The sequence below is a fragment of the Balaenoptera borealis genome (genome assembly GCF_965194805.1).
Source record: "Balaenoptera borealis genome assembly, chromosome: 13".
Taxonomy (NCBI): domain Eukaryota; kingdom Metazoa; phylum Chordata; class Mammalia; order Artiodactyla; family Balaenopteridae; genus Balaenoptera; species Balaenoptera borealis.
In genome coordinates this window covers 37,836,399-37,858,300 of record NC_138870.1, presented here as the reverse complement: position 1 = coordinate 37,858,300, position 21,902 = coordinate 37,836,399, and the positions used below count along the sequence as shown (strand labels likewise).

Sequence of the window (21,902 nt, the reverse complement as noted above, 5' to 3'; positions counted from 1 at the left end):
GGGTAAAAACTGTTTTATTCTATAGCAAAACAGTTTTCCAAAGTGCTTATTCCAGTTTGGCCTCCCACCAGTGGTGTATGAACATTCCAGTCGCTCCACAATTTCACCCACACTTGGCATTTTTGGTCTTTTTAATTTTAGGCATTATGATAAATTATATTGGTACATCATATTGTACTGTAGTTCAAATTTGCATTCCCTTGATGACTAATGAAGATGAGCACTTTTTCATACATTTATGGACCAATTTCCCTAATTTTAAATAATAGAAAATAAGAGTAGATTTTTAAATACAAACATTTCCCCAAAAAGCATTTTTCTTGGTTTTTTAGTTTTGGAGGTTTGATTCTTTTATTTTCATGTTAGCATGCAAATATGGATTACCTAGCCCTGTCACTTAAAATGCATAGCAAAGTAGGGACAGAGATTAAATGACAGTCACTCAAGTAATTTGGGGATTTTTTAAAGAAAGGAATGGCAGTAATGAAACTGACTCAGAGACTTTTAAACCTGTGAATATAGGGAGGAGGAAGAAAAAGCAATGGGATATAGTTCACCAAGAATCTCTTTTCTTAAAAAAAAGAAACGCATAATTTATATAGGCTACATTAAAAAAGAAAATAATCTTGGAGCAACATAACCAATAAACTTAGCTGTCTCTACAGTAATTCTGGAAGCATGGGAAATATGCAGTATGCACTGGAGGTTCTCATGCATGAAAACGATTATAAATTATTTGGCTTTATAGAGACACGAGGGGCTACATGACCAGAATGCTAATGCTGACTCGGGGGGATCTACACAATAATGAAAAAGGTAGAAATAGCAATCAAAAGGAAGGTGTGTTGTGTTACATATCAAACACAATATTTTGGGGAAGTTTCCTGAATGTCTGTGGTTATTAAGGAATATTATGTCAGCAAACAATTGAATGAGCTGAGCGCTCATGGTGTTGGTGTAAATCAAGTGCATGGCCTTGGTTTGGATTGTCTTTTCTCACCAAAATTACCTTAATTTAGTATTCAAAATAATACTGGATAAATCACAGAATTATGACACTTTTCTAATTCTATAGGTAAGTATGAAGAAATGGGTGAGAAAATAGTTCACGTGTGTATTAGTTAAGGTCATTGAACTTGTGATAGGGAGTATTTTCACTAAAGACAAATAGCTAAGTTTTATTAAAGAGAGGTTTCATCAAGATAATCCTGTAGGCTTCCTGAACACTATCATTAATTTTGTGCTGATTTTTTTCATCAACTCTTCAAACAGGCATTTGGCATACTGCTATCTTTTAAGCATTATGAAAACTGATAAATGTCAAATCAGAGGAAAAAACACTGAACTGGCAATATATTAATAAGCAAGAATAATTAACAATATAGCCTTTGGATTAATGACTGTATGAGACACTGCATGATACATTTTAATGATCTTTTAGCAAAATAAAAAAATCTATTGTTAATTTGTCAGCTTGTAGCAGAGCTGAGATACCAGGCAAAGGCAGGGCAGAATTATAGGACGATGGCAATGTCACAATGATTTGCTGCTGTGTCCTGTACTCCACAGTTCTGAGATGTTTGACTCTATCATTCTTTCTTCCTAATCCTACTACAGCATTTTAAAAAATTTATTTTACTCAAGTATAGTTGATTTACAATGTTGTGTTAATTTCTACTGTACAGCAAAGTGATTCAGTTTTTTATATATATATATATAAAACATTCTTTTTCATATTCTTTTCCGTTACGGTTTATAACAGGATATTGAATATAGTTCCCTGTGCTATACAGTAGGACCTTGTTGTTTATCCATCTTATATATAATAGTTTGCATCTGCTAATCCCAAACTCCCAAGCCACCCCTCCCACCCACCCTTGGCAACCAGCATTTTTAATGTTTTAACTAAAAATAATGCCTGCATACGTTAAACATTCATCCATCCAAAAAGATATAAAATAAAAAGTAAAAAATCTCCCTTCTCCTCCCTCCCCTGAACTTTTTTTTTTTTTTTCACCATGAAATCCCCTGAACTTCTAGTTCTTGTGTATCCTTCCAGGTGATTTTCAATGCGTCCACTCACATATGCGTGTGTAGGCTTTTCATGTACAGTAAATGATGTCATACGTCTTCCTGTACTTTTATCTTGGAGATATTTCTGTATCAACAAACTTTTAAAAACGGCTGCATAGTACTCCACTGTATAATTTATCATAATGTTATTTCTTCCCCCTAAAAGGATATTTTTGTTGTTTCTGATTTGTTGTTGTAGTTTTTCTTATGAAAATCAATATTGTGGGATGTCATTCCTGCATAATCTTGGTGCACTTTTATATGGCTTTATACAGTAAATTGCTGAGGGTGGAATTGCTGGGTCAGAGACTGTGGCACTTTTAAATATTGTCAGCTTTTGCTCTACAATTATTTTCTTGCTCTAAATTACAAAAAGTTGGGTGTTTTTCCCTTCTAGTGAGGAGCACTTGGTGGCAGTGCTGAGGGAAAACTGAAAACACCACTTTTTTCTCAGTTTCATGAGGTCTTTAAAAAGAGCACCAGGGGCATTTTTCTTTTTCCCAAGCGACTTTGACAAGGTAATATCAATTCATGGGAGATCCCTCCATGAAAGATAAGTCTATGGAAGTCTGAACTTTCTTGTTTTACCTCAAAGAGTATTGTCTGGTGAGCTCATAGGAAATTATTATTAAAATTAATTGCTGTTCTGCATCTTTGGTAAATTCCATAGATGGCATGAGAATATATTGAATTTATTTTTTTCTGAAATGAAAGTGGCTTTCCAGAAGACATAACACGGGTACTGCCCTCTGATTTTGATGCATCCTGCTATGCCTATTTAATCATGTTTTATTTTAAAATAATAGAGAGTCCTCAGCCTCTAGTTCTTTACCGTGAATTGTAATTTCTCTTAATTATTAAGATCCTTGAATAAATGTATTTTGTGGATTTTATTATTTTTCATGCCCCATTACATTTTCTCAAAAGAATATCTCTGCCCATCTAATGACATTGCTGAAATGGCCTCAAACTCTTCAGAAGAAAGCTTTATGCAAATTTGTCTTTAATAATAATTAAATCAAACTGTCTAGCACAGTTCTAGGAGACTAAAAATGGGACGCTTTAGGTGATCAGAAAGCTAGTCCTTCTTAGTTGTGTAAGGCTTTGAAACGAGTGAGAGGATTTGAGATTTATACCAAAGGAAAAGAGCGATAATTCATGGGAGACACAATTTGAGAGAAGAAGAAATATTTATCTTAGACAGAAAATGCAGCTTCTTATTTGCCGTGTTGTTAGGTAATTGTTTTAAAAATGAGCTTATTTTCTTCTCAATAGAGATCAGGCAAAATGGCATTTTGAAATTAGGAATAGGGAAAAATAGACATATGCAATTTAAAGCATCTTACAAGTTGATTTTGGCAATTTTGTGGAAAGTAGTGAGTCAGGAAGACCAACTGCATAGTAAAGGTAAATGGACGTCATAGTGCCCATTGGAGAATAAAGCCATGGCTCCCACTGTCCCCAACAGGGCGGATGAAGTAGCAATTCAGCATCACCAGCCTCCCCTCTGGATGCCTGTGTGTGGCCTGTGCTCTCTGGTACATATTTACAGACTGTGTAAAATTAGTACAGATTAAAAATTAGGTGAAGAAAACATAATGATATAGGAGTTCAGTGTGAGGAAGGATCAGAAAAGCATTCTCTTTTTCAGTTTAGAGATGCTTGTGATAGAGTACAATTCAGGCACATTTCTTTTTATACAAAAGCTGGCCTCCAGTTCAGAACTATTTAACTATAAAAAATACATATGAAATCACATGAAATTGCTTTAAAAGTCATTACTGGAGTTGGTGGTGGTTAAGAATGGAGCTGCATCCAACTCAGGAACGTTAAACTTGTAAAATATCTCTTCTTTGGAATGGCTGCTATAATCCCATGTCCTACTACTAGAATATTCTATCCACATTACATACTAGAACCTTTGCCTAGATTTTGCTTCTAAATCACAACAGCTGCTATTTACACCCTCTTCACCCCAGTTGCTGGAATGTTGCCTCTATTGGGGAACTGGCTATATGATCTCTGGACTTTGGGCCACACCGGGTTTTTAGGATTTGATGTTCAGATCTTGGTCTTATTGTTTGTTTTACACTTTAATTACATTGTTGGTATAAAAACATTTCTGAGCTGGCTGACTTCAGAGTGGCCCTCACTTATAAATATTAATTCAGATTGTAAAGGCACGTCTCACAAACACTTGTGCAACAAACCCAGAAACTTAGGAGCGAATTTTAAGTCTCCAGAGCGTAATAGATCATATACAGATATAATATTTATGATTTTAACTGTTGGCAAGTGATCCCAATGACCCGTGATCCATATATTCGTAAGTTTCCTGAGACCTGAATTTTCATTCAACAAGCTGTGAGGCCTGTACGCAGGAGCACATCGCTTAGCTCCATGCTTCTCAGATTTTAATGGGAATATGAATCACCTGGGGATCTTGTTAAAATGAAAATTATGATTCCGTGGTTCTGGGGTGGGGCCTGAAAGTTTGCATTTCTAACCAGCTCCTGGGTGATGCTGTTTTGTGGAACACACTGGACACACTTTGATTAGCAAAGAGTTAGCTATTCAACCGATTCAAGTTTTTATTCAACCTAATCCTCATAGTTTATTGTAGCATCATTTATAAGAAGACATGAAAGAGGAACTTTTTTTTCCCTGAGTTGTTATTGTTAGATTTGGGAAGCTAATTCTTTATTACGTTTGGAGGAAGAGAATAAAAGAGCAGTGGGTAACACATTCTTCTCACACTATTTTGTGGGTAAGTATCATGTCCTTAAACCAATAAAAATTTGCACTTTTCTGAGCACAAATGAGTTTATCTCACAGCAAGCAGTGTTAAGAATTTCTCATTTGTGTTGATGCCTATGGTTTACCCCCAGTGTTTCTCAGGCCCTGAATCTCAGAAAGGTCACTTTTGTTAGTCGGGAAAGAGGGAGGGGGTGGGCTTGTATAGAACAAGATGAACATTGTACTTGTTCACTGGTTTATTTCATCTATTAATGTCCCTTCAGACCAGGATTTCTAAATGCTGTAGGACTTGGAGCTGGGGGAGACAATCAGCTGAATGTGAAATGGAATTGGATGAACTCTCCTGGCTGAGTTTGCCATAGGCCTAGGAATGAGCTTAGGAGCTGGAGAGCTTGGAATAATACTGGAAATAGTAGTAGGGGGATGATTGTCCTATGCATATGGAAATTGAGGGAAATAAAGGTGAAATCATGTATCTTGCCACTGTGTCTCTTTCCTATAATTTTCATTAATTTGAAAAATAGTTATTAAGCACCTCTCTGCTACCCACTGGGGATACAGTGGTGAGCAAAATAAGATTTTTCTCTGCCCTCATGAGCCTAATAATCAAGTCAGGGAGACAGGCATTGATCATATTATAATCAAGTATGCAGTGGAATGTTGCAGCAGTAAGATGTTGATAAAGCACCTGTAGTAAGTGAAATTCATCTAGCGTGGAGATCAGAGAAGGCATCCTTTAGAAAATGATGTTGAGTTGAGATCTGATAAATAAATAGCATTACACTAGTAAAAAGAAGAAGGAAGAAATGTTCAGGCTGAGAGAATTTAATATACAAAGGCTTTGTGTAGGAAGGTAGGATGTTGTGAAAGGAAGCTGATGTGGTTGATGTGCAGAGAGTCAAGGGCACAATGTGAGATGCAGCTGGAGAGATAAGAAGGGGTCAGATTAAGGAGTTTTATTTTCATCCTAAGGGCAATGGGATGCAAGTTGCACATTTTAAGCAAGGCAGGTCTTTTTTTTTTGCAGTTATCCAGAGAAAAGATGATGGTAGCTTCATTAAGTAGAAGCGATATATATTTAAGGTAGAGCCAACAGGATTTTCTGATGGCTTGATATGGGTATGAATTAAAAGAGAAGAGTCAGGATGACTCCATAGTTTTTGGATTGAAGAAGTAGAAGGATGGAGTTGCTACCAAGATGAGAAAATGGATAATTGAGCCGGATTTGGAAGGGTGGCTAAGATAAGAGTTCAGTTTAGATATGTTCTGTTTGACAGGTGTATTAGCCACTTAAATGGAAATGTAGGCAAGTAGTTATATATTTGAGTCTGGAGTCTGGGACAGTGGTCAAAAGTAGAGCTAAGGATCTGAATTGTGGAATTTTTTCCTGCGTTCCTTGGAAATTTGTATTTATTTTTTAATTTAATTTTTCATCTACATTGTCCACTTTAAAATTTAATTCCTTGTATTTTTGCTTTTTGATTCATAAGAGCTCTTTTTATACTAAAACTCATCTGTTATGTATGTTGCAAATATATTTTCATAATGTTACTCCTTCTATTTAGTATTTTCCAACATAAAGAAGATTCAAAATTTTATGTAATGGAGTCTCTGAGTCATGCTAAAAAAGACCTTTTCCTCTTTTTATTCATAAAAATATTACCTTCTAATTTCTGAATGGCCCCTCCCTTTTCATTTTAAGTTTAAACAATCTGGGATTTAGTTTGCATACCTGAGATAATAATTCTAGCTAACTTTCTTTTTTTGCCAAACAAGTTACCAATAATTCCAGTGTCATTTGTTGACTAGCTCTTTCGTTCACTGATTAACATGCCACTTTATCTTATATTAAATATTTACGTATTTACATGTATTTAGGTTTGTTTCTAGGATTTCTCTTCTTTTTCTTTTTTTTAAAGATTTTACTGTAATATTTTTATTTTATTCTATTTGATCAGTCTGTAAGATGGTGTTTAGGAAATACAGTTCAACCACAAGACTTCTTTTTTAAATATTTTTTTTTGGCTGCTTTGGTCTTAGGTGGGGCACGTGTTATCTTCATTGCAGTGCATGGGCTCTTCATTGTAGTGCGTGGACTTCTCTCTAGTTGTGGCGTGAGGGTTTTCTCTCTCTAGTTGTGGCACACGGGCTCCAGAGCGCGTGGGCTCTGTAGTTTGTGGCACGTGGGCTCTCTAGTAGAGGCGCACGGGCTCAGAAGTTGCAGTGTGTGGATTTAGTTGCCCCAGCATGTGAGATCTTAGTTCCCCGATAAGGGATCGAACCCGTGTCCCCTGCGTTGGAATGTGGATTCTTTACGAGTGGACCACCAGGAAGTCCCAGATTTCTCTTATTTTCTATTAATCTATTTGTCTCTTATAGTACTGATTCTACAGTATTTGAATTATTTTAGCCTTTTAGTATGAGTTATTATCTGGAAAAACCATCATTTTTCTTTCTAAAAACTTCCTTGGGTTATTTTCTCTCATTTATGCTTCCAGATGACTTTTACATATCATGAGAATTATCTGTTCCTAAACGGTTTTCAAAGCTCAGTCATATGTGTGTCTGATTCTGGTACCTTTTTTTGTGATAATTCTTTGATGGATAACACAGAAAATGTTTCTGTGGTTATTTTTGTTTGTTATTTTGTATGTATTACTGAAAGCAGTTTCATGGTTTAAGATATGCAGTATTTCAGGGTGGAGTAATTCTGGGTGTTGACAAGTTCAAGGGTATGGCTATGGAAATAGGATGCTTAAGTGGTGAAGGAATGAAATTCGCTGTATACCAGGAGGCAAGGAAACTTAGATTCTAGGTGTTGAATAAAATTTCCAAAGACCTTTCGAAGTTTCCCGAGACAAAGTGGAAAGGAAGATTTCTTTTTAGGTTCCAGTGACTCAGTCATAGATAGATGATATTAATAAGGAGAGGTAGTAGTGGGGAAGGGATGGAAATCAAAGGAGGATGGATTCTTCCATAAGGATGAAAGAGTGGTGTTTTGGAAGTGACACTTCCCTCCTATCACAGGCATAAATGTGGTATGGGAAAATGAAAAATCTAAACGGCATGGTTTCAGAGAAAGAAACATTATCCTCACTGAAAATCTAAGTTTCAATCAAAGGAGGGAAGTGAAGAGAGCATTCTGTAAGGTGTTAGATTGTGGAGTATATATATGGACAATGGTTGTGATGGAGGGTTGGAAGCCCTGTGGATCAGTTGGCTTTTGCTTTGTAGCAAAACATCCCCAAACTCAGTAGCCTAAAACAGTAGTTTGGCAGGTTGGAAATTTGGATTGAGCACCTGGGAATTTTTTTTTTCAGTCTTGATTTGGTTGGTCTAGTCTTGGCAGGACTTGTGCATGCATCTTTAGTTAGCTGGTGGGTTAACTTGGTTGTTTTTGGACAGCCTCACATTTTGTGGCTGGGATAACGGGAGTCTCTTTCCATGCCTTCTTTCAAACTAGCAGGTTAGTCCAGGCTTGTTTATCTGACAGCTACAGATTTCTAAGAATGTCCAAGCTTGCAAAGTTTCTTGAGACCTAGGCTAGGAACTCAGTCAAACATTGTTACTTCCACCATGTTCTTTTGGCCAAGTCAAGTCACAAGGCCAGTGCGATGATGGAGGATCTGTAAAGTCACTTTGAAAGGGGCATAGAAACAGGTAGTAGAAAGCGGTAGCCATTTCCACGATCTTCAGTACCTTGGGAGGATGATTCAGAGGGAAGGAAATCCAGAGAGATATGAGGATGAAAGCAGGAGAGATGTATCTGGTTGCTGCTTTCAGACTGTGGAGTTGTGGTCAAGAATGACGGGATATGAAGTATGGTGGGCTTCACTGACCTCAAGAACTCGATTCTTACCCTGGGGCTAACTTTCAACACTGGTGCAGCCTGAATTCTCAGTGGTAACAGGAACTTGGTGAATCTAGTTGTCAACCACCATGGCTGAGGCCATTCCTGATTGAAGTAACAGATGGTATGTTAGAGGCATGAAGTTTTACTTTTTGGGTAGTGATTCAAATAGAAGAGAAGAGAAATGTAGTATGGTGCTTTTAAAGAATACTGTCCCAGAAAGGCAAGGATCAGAAGTAGGTAACTCCCAGAAGTTCAGTTTCAAGGTAGAAATAACAGTGGGTGAGACAAATAAGGAGTGAGGCTTCTGAAGAAATTCTAGCGCAGGTTTATATAGAATGAATTGTTGCTCTGTTTCACACATGGCAGGGTTTATTTGTCATTTATCGCTGTATCTCCATCACTTGACACAGTATCTAATGCACAGTAGATGCTCAATAAATGTTTTTGCATCATTTATTGAATAAGGTATTCCATATTTTGGCCCCTTTTCTGAGAATTTTTTATTGTACTCTAGCTCTTCTATGCATATTAACAGTAGGTTTAAATTATTATATTTGTGCATCTTCTGCAAAAAGAATAATTGATTGTACTTTTCTTCACTGGGTCAAGTTTATTCTTTCTATATTTTGAAGTGGGGCTTTAATAAAGCAGAGTAACCAGGGGTTATGTGTGGCAGCAATTGACAAAGCTAATAGCATTTAGAAAAACATTCATCCTGAAAAGAATAGAAGGATGGGACTTCCCTGGCGGTCCAGTTGTTAAGACTCCACACTCCCAATGCGGGGGGTCCGGGTTCGATCCCTGGTCAAGGAACTAGATTCCACGTGCCACAAATAAGAGCCCGCGCACCGCAATGAAAATCCTGTGTGCTGCAACTAAGACCCGGTGCAGCCAAATAAATAAATATTAAAAGAAAAGAATAGAAGGAATTGTCTTTTCTAAATTCTTTACTTTGTCATGAATGTTGCAGACTTTCACTCAGGACAAGTTAAAACCATTTCCTGATTTTGAATGCTTTGAGGATAAGAAAAAATTCCCCAATAATTCAGTGATCACAGATAACATATCAGAAAACTAAAAACATTTATCTGGGATAGTCTCTTTAGATTATGCTAAAAACAGTGATGAGTTTGCATATATGCAGTATTAATGTTGGGTCAACATATCTCCTGTATCAAAAGAGACCTTTCCCATACATAAAAGAAAATACGTTATACCAGATAAACAAAGCTTGATGTTCATTTTGTTTCCAGGTTTCACTATTGTAAAAATATTGCCATAATTATTATATCAGGTTGAATCTAAAAGAACAGGAATTTATAGGTCAAACGTTGTACAAAATTTGTAGGATTTTGACACAGGTTGTTGAATTGTTCTCAAAGGTTTTATTAATTTATACTTCAGTAATATATGACTGCCTGTTTCTATATGCCACTCCAGCACAAGATATTGTCATCATTATATTAGAAACAAAATATTTTCTAATTTGATGTATAGTATATGGTACTTCGTCCAGTGTGACTCAAGTATAGTGAATGGTGTGACAGTGTAAGTTGAGTATTTTGCGATGAAGGTGGAGAAAGATGCAATGGCAGATGATACAGGGTCTTTCAGGTGATATGAAAGATCTTGATATTTATTTAGTCTTCTGAAAAAATCTACTTTATTTAGGTACAATTTACATGCAATGAAATGTACACATTTTAAGCATAAATTTTAATGAGTTTTGACAAATTTATACATCCATTTAAATCAGCTACCATCCATATATGATTCATTTTATCTAAGTCATCAAATTTGTAGATACAGAATTATTCATTCTAGTCCTTTGAAAGATCTTGATATTTAACTCTAAAGCACTAGGAAGCATTTGAAGAGTTTAAAATAGTAAAGTGTGATAAAGTATTACATTTTAGATAGATTACTCTGCAGCAGTATGAAAACTGGATTTAAAGGAGCAGGAGGGGATGTGGGGACATTAGGAAACATAAACACTAGTCCAACTGAGAGAGGTTGCAGTCTGGGGTAGGATAATGGCTGTGGAATTGGAAAGAAGTGAATGGATTTGAATATGTAGGAAGTAGATAGATTGTTTATGCTGATTGGATTTCAGAGAATGAAGGAGAGAGATGCATTACAAATAAATTTTATATTTCAGATTGATGCAAGTAGGTGTATGACTATGCTACTTACTGAAGTAGAGAGCACTGGAGTAGAAGCAGGTTTGGGGAGATTATGAGTTTAGTTTGATCATACTGAGTTTGAGATGCCCATGATATTTAAGAGAAAATATTAAAGTTTGGTGTATAAATTTTTAGTTTAGAAGAAAAATCTGAACAGGAGACACAAATATGGAATTCATCTGTACATAGATGATAATTGAAGCCATGGGCATGGTTAGAGTTACTTAGGGAGAGACTATAGTGAGAGAAAATGAGGACAGGGACCAATCCTTCAGGTATTCTAACATTTAAAATTTATAAGAGGTGGATGAGCCTGTAAAATAGTCTGAGAAATTGTTGCCAGAGATTTACATGGAAGAACAGAAGCATTTTTGTACCAGGGAAGCTAAGGGAAGAGTGTTTTTGGAAGGAGGGAGTGGTATACAACAACAGAATATGCTGAGAGGACAGGAACGATGATAACCAACATTTTTCATCAGATTCAAAATCTGGAGGTGACTGACATTGTGAGAGCATTTTGGTGGACCAGAAAGGAAGCCAGATTACAGTGGGCTATGGGGAATGGATAGGAGGAAAAGTGGTGATGCTTTTTGTAATAATAAATTTGTGTGTGGATGGGAAGAGATATGGAGAATTTACTGGGAGCACATGGTAGGGTCCAGGGATTTTTTTTTTAAGATGGCATGGAATAGGAATAGATAATATTTAAATATTGGTGGCATGAGAGAAAGAGAAAGAGGGATTGAAAATAGAAGGGAGGAATTAATTGATGGTATAAACTGAGCAGAAAGGATAGGGTTCAGAGCATAATTAGAGGGTTTTGCCTCTGCTGGGTGGAGAGATACTCAGTATGTAGAGCAAGAGGGAAAGGAGAGTGGGTGGATACAGATACAGCTAAATGTATTGATTTGGTGGAAAGGAAGTTGAAGGAGTGGCATCTGACAACTTTTATTTTCTCTGTGAAGTGAGACCCAAGGTGAAATATTGGGGAGAAGAAGCAGAGTCACAGGTTGAGTAGAGATGGGTTGAAAGATATTTGGCTAAGAAATGTTAAAGTTGCTAACTAGAGGCTGCTAGTCCTCCATCAGTTTATAAAATCTTCCCTTAACCGTTTGACAACCCAGACGTAGGCATGAGGAAAGTAGATTGATTTATCCATGGCTGGGATTTTGCTTTCTGGACAAAAATCCCATAAAGAGGGTTATGATGTTGGCCAAAAATGGATCAGAACTAGAGACTCACAAGATTTAAGGTAGATAGAAAAGAAGGTAAGGACAGTTGAGGGCTAGTCAATAGGGAGAAAGTGGGTTCATATTGAACAGGAAAAACTCATAGAGTTGAAGAGTAAATGCAGTGAGAGCAGTTGAGGAGGCAACTTGGAAGCGTGAAGCATTTGAGTTGGAGAGTAAGTAGAACATCAGGTTTAGAGATTTTGGAGGCAGAGCCATTTTGAGGAGACAGGGCAGAATACGAACGTGCAGGCGAGGTAGAGGTGAGGGTGATGTCAAAAGGAGCCACGAGGTGGGGTGCTGGATGGGTCAATCACATGGATGCCAAACTCTTCCAGAATGTTGCAGACATTTGGATGGAGAAAGATTGGATGGAGACCCAGGTTTCAAAGTCAGCAGTGAAAGAAGGGGAGTGTCCAGTACTGTGTGTGTGTGCGTGCACGTGTATAAAATGGTAGGAAAGTTGGTGATGTGAGCCTCAAACAGCAGATATTTTTTATGAGAGTAGAGAAGTGACACGAACTATATCTTCTTACTCTGAAGTATGGAATGTGAACTTCACAGTGTACATGAATGTATTATTTTACTGGGGCTCCGTAACAAAATACCACAGACTGGGTGGCTTAAGCAACAGAAATTTATTTTCTCAGAGTTCTGGAGGCTAGAAGTCCAAGACCAAGGTGTTGGAACGTTTGATTTCGCTTGAGCCCTTCTCCTTGGCTTCCGGACGACTGCCTCCTCACTATGTTCTCACACGGCCTCTCCTCTGTGCCTGCACATTCCTGTTGTGTCCAAACTTCCTCTTTTTATAAGGACGCTAGCCAAGTTGGATTAGGGCCCACGCTAATGGCCTCATTTTAACTTTATCACCTCTTCAAAGGCCTTACCTCCATCTGTGGATACATTGTGAGGTACAGGAGGTTAGAATTTCAACATCTGAATTTTAGGGGAATCAGCTCATAACAATGAAGTATCCGTGGTGGTAAAAGAGCATACAGTTATCCCTTGAGAGGTCCATTAGGCAAGTGGTAATCTTGTGGGGAAACCAGAATTCAGTTAAGGCCAAAACCCAAGGGGATGAAGCTACAAAAGAGATAGAATTAGAATTCCAGAGGACTAGGTGAGTTTGGCAGTGAGATTTCTGGGGTATAAGAAAAGAATCATACGCAGTATAAAGACTGGTATTCAGGAAGAGTGAATGAATAGAGTTCACCTGGTTGGTTCACAAAGGGGAAAAAAAAAAGGAGACATTTGACTTTTTGTTGAATTAATTGTCTCATAGTGTTGTCAATATTATATCCTGTTGGAAAAGTTGTGGGTTTGCAGTGCTTTTCGCAGTATTTTACATTATTTTCTGCTGCTAAGTGAATAGATTTTCCTTTTTTTAATTTTATACTTTATTATTTCTATAAAGGAAAGCTATTGATTTTGGTCTACTTATTTTATAACTCAGTTATTGTTTCAAATAGTTTCTCAAGGATTCTCTTTTTTTTCTAGGTAACCATTCATATCTTTCATAAATAGGGATCATTTTGTCCCTTTTCCAATACACTTCTAATCACATTAATTCTAATAGTAGCGGTGGCTGTGGAAATCCTTATCAGATATTGGCCTATGGTAAGGACTGGATTTTATTTGTAGAAAATGTATGCAATAGTCTAGTTAAAAGTTAGTGGAATTTAAGCCAGAGTGGGTGGCAGTGAACTTGAAGGAAAAGGAATAGTTTTCATAATACGATACTTAGCTTTTGACTGAATATATAGAGTCTGGAAGAAGAGAGGTAAAGATGATTTCAACAGTTCCACTTAGATAACAGAGAAACACAAGGAGGATGCCGCTCGTGTTTCACTATTAAGTATAGGATTATTTCCTTATGGTTAGTGTTTGGAAAGGTAATAACTGGGCCAAAGACTATTTATCATTTTAATACTTTTAGTCACAAACTACCAGACTGCATACCAGCTATGTTAACATGCTCCTTCACCAATACCATTGTGATCATTTAGAATTTTGTTGTTAGATCCAAAGGAGGAATGTGGTATCTCATTGTTCCTTTATGAATTCTTAAAATGGCCTTCCTTAATTTGAGGTCTGACAAATATTATGTTAGTTTTTCTACTGGTATGATTTTAATATTTAAATACATTTGGGGTTTATCTTTGTATGTGGTGTGAGGTACAGGTATGATTCTTTTCCTCCAAAGAGTGACCTAGTTTTCATAACTCCAGATGGATAGCATTTTGAAAGAGGGAAATGTGGCCTGGGAACTCCATATGAAGGGAATAGCATTAAACCAAAACTTATTTATTAGAAAAATTAATTTATTAGGAATAAATTTAACAAAAAATATTAATTAGTGATACATTAGGTGCAAACTCCTCAACATGATGTTTAAAGCCCTAAACCAGCAGTGGAAACCTGGCAGCAAGCAAGCCATTATAATACTAGCTAATATTTACTGAATGCTTATTGTGTACCAGCCCTTGTTGCATCTACCATTTTATATACACTTACTATATACATTACCTCATTAAATCCCTGAAATGGTCCTATGTGGTAAGCATTATTATTATTTCCTGAGGAAACACAGTGTTAAGAGGTTAAGTAATGTATACAGGTCACACAGCCAAGTCCTAGGCTACATTTTACCAACCTACTCACTCTTCCCTAAAAATACCATATATTTTACAACTCCGTGTTTTATTTTGATGTGATTTGAGGCACATTGACTGCACTGTTAATGGTAAAGTCAAAGAGGGAAAAGAGTAGAAATTCATCCAGTCATTCATTCATCAACTGATTGAATAACTCAGTGTTTTCATCTTTCAGGCAGAGGTCGAAGGGCAGGGGACCTTTTTTTTTTTTTTTTAATTTTTTCTGCAGTATTAATGCAGTGAAATAAAATATTAAATTTATTTAAAATATAGATGAGATTATTCCATTCTGTCCAAACCTATTAAATACCTTCCAAAAGTTTCATAATTCAGTCCTAGAAATTCTTGGAGCTGTGAGCATTTCCTGTTCAGAAATGTTACCTCTATAAAAGCTCCCAGGAAATTTCAGAAAAATATAATCTTCTAATTTAAAAGTTGATCGATTTGCCAAATGATGCAGCCAGGTTTGCTTCTCTAAAAGCTTCTGATAAGGTCGGATGTGCATGACAGACTCTAGCTATATCTTCACAGGATGCTCCATATTCCAGTGCAAAAGCAGCTTCATTTATCGTTTCACCAGCACCTGGTCCTAGAATATGTGCTCCCAATACTCTGTCTGTTGATTTCTGCCCAAGTATCTTCACCATACCATCTGTGTCAGCATTTGTCTTAGCTCTGCTGTTAGCAGCAAATGGGAATTTCCCAACTTTGTACTCAATACCCTCTTCTTTCAACTGCTCTTCTGATCTGCCAACCCAAGCAACTTCAGGGTGTATGTAAATCACCGACGGTACACAATTGTAGTCAATGTGCACAGCGCCACCAGCCATCCCTTCAGCACAGATAATGCCTTCATCCTCTGCTTTGTAAGCCAGCATTGGACCAGCAACCACATCGCCGATTGCATAGATATTTGGAATTTTAGTTTGGAATCTGGTATTTACTGGAATTCTACCTCTAGGATCCAGCTCAATTCCAAGCTCCTCTAGTCCCAAATTCTTAGTAAAGGGTCGTCGGCCAATGCAAACCAGGAGTACATCACAAGTGATAACTTCAGCTTTACCACCAGAAGCAGCTTCAATAGAAACATCAATTTTTCCATCTGACTTCTTAGTAGCACCAGTAACTTTAGTATTCAATTTAAATTTAAATCCTTGTTTTTGAAGGATGCGTTGAAAGTTTTTAGATATCTCCATATCAATTCCAATTCCACCAACATGACCCAAAAACTCAACTGCTGTCATGTCTGCACCAAGTCTTTGCCAAACTGAGCCCAATTCTACACCTATTACTCCTGCACCAATGACAACCATCTTTTCTGGAACTTTTTTTAAAGACAAAGCACTTGTAGATGACACTACTGTATCTTCATCAATCGTAATTCCAGGAAAAGGAGTGACTTCTGAACCTGTGGCTATAAGAATGTTCTTTGTATCAATAACTTGAGTGTTGCCATCAGCTTTCGTAGCGGTGACCTGATTTTTCCCAGTTATCTTTCCATATCCATTTACATGAGCAACCTTATTCTGTTTGAATAAGGGGGCAATTCCACCCGTTAAAGCTTTTACTGCATTACTCTTCTGCTCCATCATCTTCTCTAAATTCAAGCGAACTTCAGACATTTCAATTCCTCTAGATACAAAATCTTTTCCATGGGCCATATGGTAAGAATGAGAGTTATTCAATAAAGCCTTAGAAGGAATACAACCAACGTTCAAGCATGTTCCACCGAGTGTTTCATTTTTCTCAACGCAGACTGCCTTGAAGCCTAACTGGGCAGCTTTAATAGCAGCAACATATCCTCCAGGACCAGAACCTATCACTGTTACATCAGCATCAATTGGTTGATCTGCATAAGTTCTCAGTGGCACTGCAGAAACTCCTTGCAGACCATGAGATATTCTATTGAAATGGCCTCTCTAAGCTCATGCAGTCAATCAGCAGCAAACCACAGTGTGCCCCTGCCTTTTGCACAATTCTGTGCTACACCTATTCATGCTGGACAAAGCACTAACCAGTGAGGAAGAGAATTCCTTGGCTCTTTCTTTCTACTACGGCAGGGGACCTTTGAATAAGGAATTATAGAGACAGAAATCTCTCTCTGGCATGAGTAGAACTTACTGTTTGTGGGAGGGAGAGAGGCAATAAACACAAAATAAATAGTGATGTGAGACTCAAGGTACCATGAAAGAACAGTCAGGATAAGGGTATGGAGCAGGATGGGGCAGGGCGCTGTGGTCTGTCGAGGAGGTGGCATTGGAGCGGAGACCTGACGTAAGCGAAGGAGCCAGCCATGTGGTTATTTGGGACGCAGGATGTGCAGAGGCTCTAGGGCAGGCGTGTGCTCGGCCCCATGTGATCAGTGAACTGTGAAAAGCCCAGGGCTGGGGTGGGGAAGCCTGAGAGGCATGGTGGGAAAGGAGGCCTGGCTTACAAGATCCCACCGGACCTTGCAAACTGTGGTAAGGACCTGGGATGTTATTCTCAGCCTGCCCAGTGATTTAGGGGCTAGTAATGAGGACTCAAGCCTGGGTGGTGGCAGTGAGTGGGGCGCCCCTGTGGCAGCGCATGACTCGGCAGTTGACTGAATGTGGTTGGCGGAGGGGTCAATGACACCAACATTTTGAGGCCTGATGAGGCACAGTTGAAGTGACTGAGAACGATGGTGCTGTGTAGAGAGGAAAAGACGATTTTCAGGAGAAGAGGATACAGTCTGAAGGTAGGAAGTTGGGAACGTGTACATTTAGGGAATGGCAAGTGGTCCAGGAAGGATTAGAGACATAAGAAGGAAACTGAGGTAGAGCTGAGTCCCCTGGGCTGAGTCAGAGGACAGTTTCCAGGACTTTCTGAATGGAGATTTAGTGGTCTTCTAATAACGTACTACCTTTGCTGGGAACCAAAATCTATAGTGTGGTTGTCATTAACTGCAGCTGAAGTCAGGTCTGGATTAGAGTCCAGTCTCTGTCATGTATAAACATTGTGAACCTGGTTAAGTCATTTAAGTTTAATTTTTTTGTTTATTTATTTCTATGTTTGTTGTGAGCTTAAATGAGACACTGTATGTCAGCTATACTGCTGGAACAAAATAAACCCTTATTAAATGGTGCTGTTATGATAACTAATCAATACTGGGTGATTATTTTACGTAATGTATATGAAGTAACTTCATGAGGTGAAAGAAACTAGGTATGAGGTATTAATGATGTAGATAAAACTGAGTTCTTGGTCTTTTCTGTACTGCTTTCTAACTGTAGTAACTCCTGTACTAATTTTATAACTTTAGACAATCGTAGAGTAGTCAATGTTTTATAGAAATGTATGTAAAGCAAAATGGTGGCATTACCTTTTTGCAAAAATGTTCAAATTGCAGGCTTAGATAATTAATTGAAGCTCAGAATAATGTAATTTTGTAGTTTTATAGTAAAATTACAAGTTCACATATTGAAAATTTTGATGACCTCATTATTTTGCCCATAAATTTCAGCAAATTAAGGAAGACTTGTGTAAAAGTTGAAGGAATAATGTTTTTATAATGTATGTAGCTTTGGAATCAAGGAGTCAAAAGTAAATGTAGGAAAAATATGAAATGAAGTCTTGGCCAGAGAAGTAGGTATTGAATCTTACCAATAGTTTCTGGTTTTATCTTTCACAGATTTGTTTCTTGAAAACAAAATTAAAATTAAATATGTGTAGCTAATAGTTAATTTTAATGATTATTTTTAAAAGGAAGATAAAATGTGCTTCACATTTTCAATGAGATGTATGTGAAATATAGTTATCTCAGAGGCTCAGCTGCTCCTAGCACCTGAGCCGCCCCCTTGAGACCATTAGGATCTCTATCTAAAACAGAATATAAAGAATAAAATATACTTGAATGGAAAAAGAATCTAAGTTCGTCTTTGAATGTATTTAAGAAAAAATGATTCATCTGAAACCAAAACAGTAATAATACCTTTGCTATTCCTTCCTTCCCCTTTTCACTTACTTTGTAATTGTATTTTATTTTCTATTTCCCTGTCTCTCATGCCTTAATGACCTCAATTTTCTGACTGGTCCTCTTTGACCTACACAGAAGCCTGCTTAAGCATTCAGTGAGTTCTTTATGAAATTCTGTGGTCATTTAATCTGCTCTGCAAGGCCCTTTCGGGAGCTTTGTTTCTGTTCTCTAACTTTAGGAGTGAAAGGCTGTTGCCAAGTCATGATTTTTATTTTTCTTCCTGTTAGAAGTATTTTAAAGATAACTCAAATATTGTCCACTCTGCTTTTATAATTACTCTTCTTATAATTTTCTTTTGATATTGGATCACTTTTAGAAATGCAGAATTCCAATTAAATCATCTGATTAATTGCATTCATAACCTGTTAATCTGCATTTTTCCATTTAAAATATTTTAGTGCTTGTTATCTAGCCTTATCTCTCTGGATGTGTGTGATTTATCCAAGGCTGGATGTATAGAAACATAATAGAAAGAAGTAGGCTTGCCTGAAAGCTTTAGCCAACCATGTTGCTTTGGCTGTTATGGACCCTGGGAGAGGGGCAACTGAGAAAAGAATGAGAAGGAGGCTTTTCCATGGGTAATATTCACCTGAATGCAGTGAATTTTCTAGTAATGCAAGTTTCTGATTATTTTCTGATTATTTTCTATTTTCTATTAGTGATGTTTAGCCTTGGTAATCCAGAACTGTTAATAGAATAAATGGATTTTTCGAGTTGCTTGATTTTGCTTGCATTATACAATATAGTCACATAAAAGAATACAAGCTTATAACCCCCCTAAGGCTTCTTGTTTCCTGTCAGTGAACCCTGTAGCATAAATGTATTAGGAAATATCTACCTTCTCATAAAAGCCTCAAAATAATTTGTCCTAACATAAAATTTTAATAAAATTTCCCTTCTTATCTATTTAGCTCTGCTAGGCAATTATGGGCTTCTCTGAATACCATCTGCTGTACAGGCTGTAAAGAAACATACCTCCCCCTTTCAATTGATCTTTAGCAATATGCATTTGTTAACTCTCTTTTGTTTTTGAAAAAATGTAAAAAAGGAAAAAATAATCTCCTTTGGGTGACTTCTTTCCCTTTGAAAAAGGACACCTTTCTAGTTCCAACCCCCTGTGGAGGAGAGGTCTTTTCTTGCAATGCACATTACATAGAGCCGGATAGATGTACTTGGAATCCCCTCTGTAGTTTCTAATTTTCTCTTCCTTCTAGTTTCCTAGGCTGATTTTCATGGTTCACATACTTTCTGTGCCCCTTTTGTGGTGATAATGTTGTTGCTTGAGAATCTGTCCCGCCGTTTCAGTGCCAGGTATACTCACCAAGTGACAGAATGTGCAAGATAGTGTGCTTCTTATGCTATGGCCATTTCTTGGCTCTGGCATCAATTTGCCTTTCTGCATAACTACATTCTGGATGATGGCATCACCTCTCCTCTTCTCCAACCACAATCTGCAGTTGTTCTAAGAACACCTTCACTACTCCCCTCTCCTTCTCTACTCCTATGAGGTATCCATCACCTCTCTCTCGTTAGCTAAGCATAATGGCATCTTGGAAATACATGCAATAATCCTCAGATGCCATAAATTTTTCTTACTCTCTTTTCTAAAGAGGTGACTAAATAGTTTCTTCTCTAAGGGATGGAAATGTTCAGTGCTGCAGTAATTTTTGATGTGGGCTACATATGCCCTAGCTGGGGAAAGCCAGAAGGAAAGAAAAGTGGCCGAAAGTACATTAAAATAGAATCAGGAAATATAGTAGGACGATGACAAAAATTTATATTCTTTTTTCCCCATATGTCAGTATACTTGAGAAAAAGAGCAAGGAAATGTAGAGGGAAATTGAGATAGCATTGAAAAATATTAAATATGTGTAATAAATAAATTTTTAAAAGAGCTTATAATGCATTACTTATCTTCTCACCTTTATAGTAGCTCCTGCTATCCTGAATCCTCCAGGGAAATTTCTTTTGCAGTTTGCCTTTAGCTAAACCTGTTGGGAGAGACTGAACTAAAGTAACAGGGAGCTTCAGGAGGTTCATTACCTGTTAATCTTTGATTTAAACCCTTGTCAATGCTAGCAAAATATCAGTCCTTTTGGAGTCGTCTTTTTGTTTAGAGGACTGATTTCATCATGCAAGGTTGATGTGGCATGAGTGATATTAAGTTAATGCTGAGATCTCTGCTTCTATCAGAACAATTTTGCCTCTCACAATCTCTAAATTATTTATGTGTGTGCAAATTTACCATAATACAAATCCTATAAAGTGGAGTAATAGTAACTTTAATTGTTTTTTTTTTTTTTTTCTGGTCTCTTCCTCTCTCTTTGTTAGTCTTTAATATTCCCTCTTTGGCATTTGATTTTATTGCATGAATACTTAATTTGGAAAGCTGATCTTAAATTCTGACTGTTTTAATTCGCTAAATGGATAGACCTTTTCATTGCTTTCACATGGTCCAAGTTTGAAGAATTTGGTTTGTGTAAGCCAAAGCTGCTGGATGTTTCCAATCCTATTCAATAAACGAAGTATGCTCTATTTAATTACAGTGCCATGGAAACTAAGTATTTGTCAATGTTCAGTCTATTATATGATCCCTTTCAAGCCACATTATAGGTATAGTGAGGATAATAATAGCAATACTGATGTGTTTACGTTTGGTTCCTTGGCATGAGTAATATTTAGTATTTTAAGTATTAAAGAAGAGAAAAAGTCTGTTGAATACACTTGATAAGATTTAATTATATTATTTCTATAAAACAGAAAATGATGAGGAAATGCAAAATAAGGAGTGATTCTTTGTCTATAGAGATTAAGGGATAGGGCAAATAATACTCTAACCAATGATTTATGAAAGCGTATGTACTGTGAAACAGCTGGGGTTTTTTGTTGTTGTTGACTACATTTAAGACACAAAGAAGTATAAAGGGACACTTTTATTTACATATTATCTGTTAGCCTGTATGAATGTTAATGTTATTTGTATTCTAAGATGACAATATTGACAAATGTGTCCATCAGTTTGAAATTTCTGAAAAACGCCTTTGTGACTTCTAATCTTCTGCTGTCACTAAGTGCTGGTAATTTGCTCTGCCCACATTTTATAGAGTATATTGCTCCTCTGATGAAGAATCCTCATTTTATAGATGAGAAAATTGA

The 21,902-nt window shown here is 37.0% G+C and overlaps 1 protein-coding gene, 1 long non-coding RNA gene and 1 pseudogene across 4 annotated transcripts in view; 1 reads left to right on the top strand and 2 right to left on the bottom strand.

Annotated features, from left to right (window-relative positions):
• Window positions 1-21,902, top strand: part of NELL2 (neural EGFL like 2) — a 363,845-nt gene that overhangs the window by 105,605 nt on the left and 236,338 nt on the right. The window lies entirely within an intron of this gene.
• Window positions 6,361-17,368, bottom strand: LOC309608884. Its single transcript, XR_014233147.1, has 2 exons — window positions 16,815-17,368; window positions 6,361-14,947 (listed from the first exon to the last, which is right to left on the bottom strand). It is a non-coding gene; the product is annotated as an uncharacterized lncRNA (long non-coding RNA).
• On the bottom strand, window positions 14,992-16,668 carry LOC309608848 (dihydrolipoyl dehydrogenase, mitochondrial pseudogene; annotated as a pseudogene). The gene has a single exon. The product of its transcript is annotated as a dihydrolipoyl dehydrogenase, mitochondrial pseudogene (transcript).